Source organism: Cervus canadensis, chromosome 24, assembly GCF_019320065.1.
Source record: "Cervus canadensis isolate Bull #8, Minnesota chromosome 24, ASM1932006v1, whole genome shotgun sequence".
NCBI lineage: Eukaryota > Metazoa > Chordata > Mammalia > Artiodactyla > Cervidae > Cervus > Cervus canadensis.
In genome coordinates, this window is record NC_057409.1 from 25,859,099 (window position 1) to 25,865,101 (window position 6,003).

The following is a 6,003-nucleotide window of genomic DNA, read 5'->3' on the forward strand; positions in this document are numbered from 1 at the left end:
GGATCATCTTTATAATAAACAATGGCTTTGGGATTTGAAGTTTAAAAAAAAAAATAGTTCAAAGAGTATCATTTTCACAGTAAGGTATATGTCTTGGATGGTCTATTTAAGGAAGTTCACTTTGTCCAGCTTAATGAAGCCTATATCCTTTATGTAATGAAGAAACAGTGTCTACACATACTGAAGCTGTATTTCTGGCTTAGACATACCAGTCTGAGCAGATGTGGCATGAGCAGAACCTTGGTTGAATCTTCTCTGATGGTTTCCATATAACCACTGGCGACCCTTATCACTTTCTCAGACGCAATGAGGTGCAACACAAAGAGGCAAGTACAAGTGGAATCCTCAAAAATTATATTGTGTCTGGGAGAACTTGATTTGGTCTCACAAACTGCTTCTGCAGGAACATATACAGTCTTTCTTAGACAAACTGAGACTGGGATGTTGAAGTCAGGACCAGACGCATCAGGAGCTGGTATTGGATACTGAAGCAAGGTCAAGGTTTAAGGATCTCTGGACTTTAGTAAGAAGGAGTGAAGAAGGTGGGTATACCTAGAGACTAAAGGGAAGTTACTGAGTTATAAAACAAGACCATAAATTGTCAACATGAAGCCAGGCTGAATGGAGACATACAGAAAAAGAAGCAATGAGATGGAAATCTAATAAAAGAGAAAGCTTCAAGTGTAGATTAAAAACTACAGGGATTAAAAAACAGCTGCAACACTTTTGTATCTAGTTCCTCCCACCTTAGGTATATGTGGAGAAGTACTTCCTCCACACTGTCAGATTAACATCACTGTTAAGAGATTCTTTCTGCTTCAGTTCTGATGGAATTGAATTCCCATTCACCCTCACTTCCCACACTATGTGGATTTCTCTCTTCATGATTATTTAGCCTATTGGTCAGGAGACATGGCTGGAACCAAAGAGTTTCCATTATTATTTAATTTAAAAGAATTACTATAAAAGAAAGTTGACTCCACATTCTTAGCTTTATCAATAAATTCATATGAAGCTAGATTATTTTTCTCTTCTTTATGATCTACTTTTCTCCTATAAGAGGAACTTTGAAGTAATTTAAATGTCCTATTTTTAAGTTTTTTTTGTAGCCCCATTCAATGACATAGTTCTCCTCTGTACCTTCTCAAGAAACATCATGAATTCATAGTTTAAAACCTTACATATAATGAAATGAAGTGAAGTGAAGTGAAAGTCACACAGCTGTGTCTGACTCTTTGCAACCCCATGGATGGTCCATGGACTTTTCCGGGCCATAGTACTTGAGTGGTAGCTGTTCCCTTCTCCAGGGGATCTTCTCAACCCAGGCATCAAACCCAGGTCTCCTGCACTGCAGGCAGATTCTTCACCAGCTGAGCCACCAGGGAAGCTGTACATATAATGAGATCATATCATTTTAAGCTCATGGCTTCCATAAACAAATCATCAATCTAATTTTTGTGAAACTCACCCTTTATTCCATGGAATATTGTACATCTTGAGACCTTCCTTCAATGCCACCTAATTTGAGTGTTTTTAAACACAGTGAGTGAGTGGTTTCTGATTGAATGTCATTTCTAGCTACTGTACCCTAACTTCTCTGCTTTTGGGTTCCTGCTGGTATATTCAACTATGTAACCTTGGAGACAACCATTTTCACCTAACATCATATGAGTACTGAAATACAGTAAGTGGTGCTAATGAACCCAGTGTTTTAGGGCTGATTAACAGGAGGGCCCCTTATTCCTTGACTAAAGAATAGAGCCATCTTGGGAGAGTATACTATGGGTCATAAGGAGGACAGGGCAAAGGAGAATGACTGCAGAAGTCTCAAACTTTATTATGAGAAAAGTGATTCAAAATCCTGTTGTTTGGTGGTCAGAGCAATCATATTCTCAAGAAAGACCTGAACAGTACTCTGGGTAGCTACGATTCAATATTAATTCATTGCTTGGTGATTTCCATTTCTTGTTTATGTTCATTTTCTTCATCACATTATTATACTCAATTTCACCCATTATTTCCCACATTGTTATTGTTAATGGAGTAATTGATGAAGTATGCTCTGCTAAAGTGATGTGCATTATTTATAGCTGTCTTCTCTAGGCATGGTAAAAACCCTAAACAGCCTTGAAATTAAATGCAATATATTTGCATCTGTATAGCTTTTATTTTAGCATCTGGAAATCATCTAGCCAGTTATTTATTTGAAAACTGATTTTAGAGTAGTAAAAGACCATGTACTGAAGCTGTGTCTATACTGAGCTACTGAATTAAACCCAGGCTAGAACCGATGATTGAGTCCAGCCAGGCTGCTGACCCACTGGAGAATGGATATTCCAACGCACATTGGAACCTTCACTGAATCATGAAAGACAAGAATGACAGTCTCCATCACCTGAATTTTAGCCCTAGTTCTGGATAGCATTAGCATGTAGATAGCAAAACAGTAAATTCCTTGCAGATTTTCACGATTTCATTTGAATCCCAATGATCATGGGGAACCATAGAAAGGAATATTTTATCCTACTTAGGGGAGCAAAAATATAAACAAGTTGAATTTGCTATCAAAGTTCTATCTGATATGTTTTCTGCAAAATTAACCTCAAGGGAATGAAGAGGGGAGTTGGATGATATGAGATGGTAATTGAAAATTTAGAGAAAATTCAAGGAACATACAAGGACAGTGTTTTCAAAGATAAGAGATGCATATAAAATATATGAGAAAGCCTTTGAAAAAATAATTGCTCAAATTTCAAAATGAAGTTACAAGGTCAAATGTCTCTCCGCACACTTCCTGGTACACAGTAGTGCTCTGTAAACCTCAGTTGCTTCCTTCTTACCTCTAATCACTTCTCCTTCAACCTTTTTTCTTGCTTATATTGTTTCTTTCTTTTTAACTTTCCTTACATAGTCCTATATTTAGGGTAAATTTTCATAACTAATGGAAAACTTATTTGATGTGCAAAAACGTGGCTTATGCTTTACTCTTCCGAAATTCCATGATGTTTGTGCTGAGGGACATTTTTTAGACCATAGTAACTCTTCATGACCTTGTCACACTCAAGCAGACCCTTTATGAAAAGTACAATGTCAGCTTTCACAATTAAAAAGGAATCTGGAAAACTGAGAAAGGTGTCAATGACAGGCTAATGGAAATTCCTGAAAGGACCAAACCAAAGAACTGGGTGAGCCATTAATCCAGACCCAGTGCTCTTATAGCTGAAAACAAAAATAAGGTGAAGAAAGGAGGAAAGTTGTTTTTTTTTTTTTTTCACTTATTTTTATTAGTTGGAGGCTAATTACTTCACAATATTGTAGTGGTCTTTGCCATACATTGACATGAATCAGCCATGGATTTACATGTGTTCCCCATCCCGATCCCCCCTCCTGCCTCCCTCCCCATCCCATCCCTCTGGGTCTTCCCAGTGCACCAGCCCTGAGCACTTGTCTCATGCATCCAACCTGGGCTGGTGATCTGTTTCACCCTTGATAGTATACTTGTTTCAATGCTATTCTCTCAGAACATCCCACCCCTCGCCTTCTTCCACAGAGTCCAAAAGTCTGTTCTGTACATCTGTGTCTCTTTTTCTGTTTTGCATATAGGGTTATCATTACCATCTTTTAAATTCCATATATATGTGTTAGTATGCTGTAATGGTTCTTTATCTTTCTGGCTTACTTCACTCTGTATAATGGGCTTCAGTTTCATCCATCTCATTAGAACTGATTCAAATGAATTCTTTTTAATGGCTGAGTAATATTCCATTGTGTATATGTACCATAGCTTCCTTATCCATTTGTTTGCTGATGGGCATCTAGGTTCCTTCCATGTCCTGGCTATTATAAACAGTGCTGCGATGAACATTGGGGTACACGTGTCTCTTTCATTTTTGGTTTCTTTGGTGTGTATGCCCAGGAGTGGGATTGCTGGGTCATATGGCAGTTCTATTTCCAGTTTTTTAAGGAATCTCCACACTGTTCTCCATAGTGGCTGTACTAGTTTGCATTCCCACCTTTTATTTCAGTTGTGGTATTACTTTTCCTGTTTCCATGCTTCTGAAGTCCACACAACTTGAGAGCTGGACCTTCAAGGAAATGAGTATTGCCTGTAACCATTTGAGTGTTGCACATTGCCATAGTAGATACTGGATAAACTGTTAGCTCCCTATAGTAGACAGACACTAAGATGACCCTCAGTTACCACCATTTCCTGGTGCCGATGACCTGTATAACCCCCTCTCGCTTTTAGTATGAGCTAGATCCTTCCCAGGTGGCACAGTGGTAAAGAATCCACTTGCCAATTTAGGAAACACAGGAGATGCTAGTTTGATCTCTGGGTTGTGAAGATCCCCTGGAGGAGGAAATGACAACCCACTCCAGTATTATTGCCTGAAAAATATATTCCAAGGACAGAGTAGCCTGGTGGGCTGCAGTCTGTGGAGTCACAAACAGTCAGACATGACTGAGTGTGCACACACACATCCATCATGGCTTCTAACAAACAGAATTCAGTAAGAGTGAAGATCATCACTTCCATTGTTTGTCTTGGCATCATGCTAGCAGACACTTTTCCTTGCTGGTTTAATGGAGAGGCACACAGGACAAAGAATTAAGGGTGGTCCCCACTTAAGAGACAGCAAGGAATGGAGGCCCTTAATCTGGTAGTTTTCTAGGAAATAAAACCTTCCAACACCATAGTGTTTGGTCGCAGGTTGTTAATGTTTGAATATTCAGATAAGATCCCAACCTTGAGAAACACCTTCACTGTGATCTCGGTTGAAACACTGTAAGCTAAGGGCTGCCTTTGCCCATATTTCTGACTCACTGAAGCAATGAGAATGATATCTGTTTTAAGCTAGCAAGTTTTGTGGTAATTTGTTACACAGCAATAGATAATTAATAGACCCCATCATTTCCCTGTCCCTCCCCAAGCTATGAGACCAGTTTTGCTTCTGGAGCCCTATAAAGAAGCTTTCTCAATCTCATTTACTAACGTTCTACCCTCTGCCACCATTTTGTCTCTGGATGACACATTCTTTGTACTGCATAGTCCATCTTTCTTGTTATTTGGTATCTGTCTTTTCCCTTGACCCTCAGCTGCCAAAGTAAAGTTCTGGACTCCTTTTTCCGGCTTACTAGACCACCCTTAAGAAGACAGGATTTTCACCGACTACTTGTTGTGCTCATTTGCTATATTACATGCCCAATTTTCCTTTAACAGAAACCTCAGAACTCTATATAGAAGAATGATAGCTAGTCCTCCCGTCCCCACCTAAGATTACTCTAGAATTTCAGATTTTTGTCTGTATGATAATCAGTTGGTGGCTATGTTTATAAATCTATATTCCAGTCTTTACCTAGTTTTTCTTTCAGATGCGTCCAAACTCCTGATCTGATCCAGTGTTATATCATTGAATGAAAGTATTATTAACAGTGCCTATAATATCACTGAGTCAAAGACTTAGAGGAAAAGCCAAGACCAGATCAGATTTTCTTATTCCTTGTTAAATAATCTTTCTACAACGTTTTGCAGCTTCCCTGAAAAGATAAAAAGACAACAGACCATCTGGCCCAGACAAAATAAAGATAATCAATGATGATTTTTGAGTATATTCACAAAGGTTGCTGCTTTTTCATTTCCACTGGGGATGGAAGAAGAGAAAATGTGCTTAAGCTGTGTGCCACATACTGAAAATTATTTATTTTGGCAATATATTCTTGAGAATGCAGTGAAAATTTCTTCTAGAGTAAATTTCCTTCTACCTAGGAGATGTTCAGTACTATAAATGAAGCCAGAAAATGGTTCAAGTGACCTCAAGCTTCCAGCACAATGCTTCTTATCTGCTAGGGATTTAACAAACAGTTTAAAGTAAAAAGGTAAATCGAACTTTGAATTCTAAGATAAATGACCCAATAACAGAAATTGAAAGTACACAAATAAAATCCAAGAGACAGCATGATTTGTATTTAGGAACATAATAAAATCTACTATCTGCAAAGTTG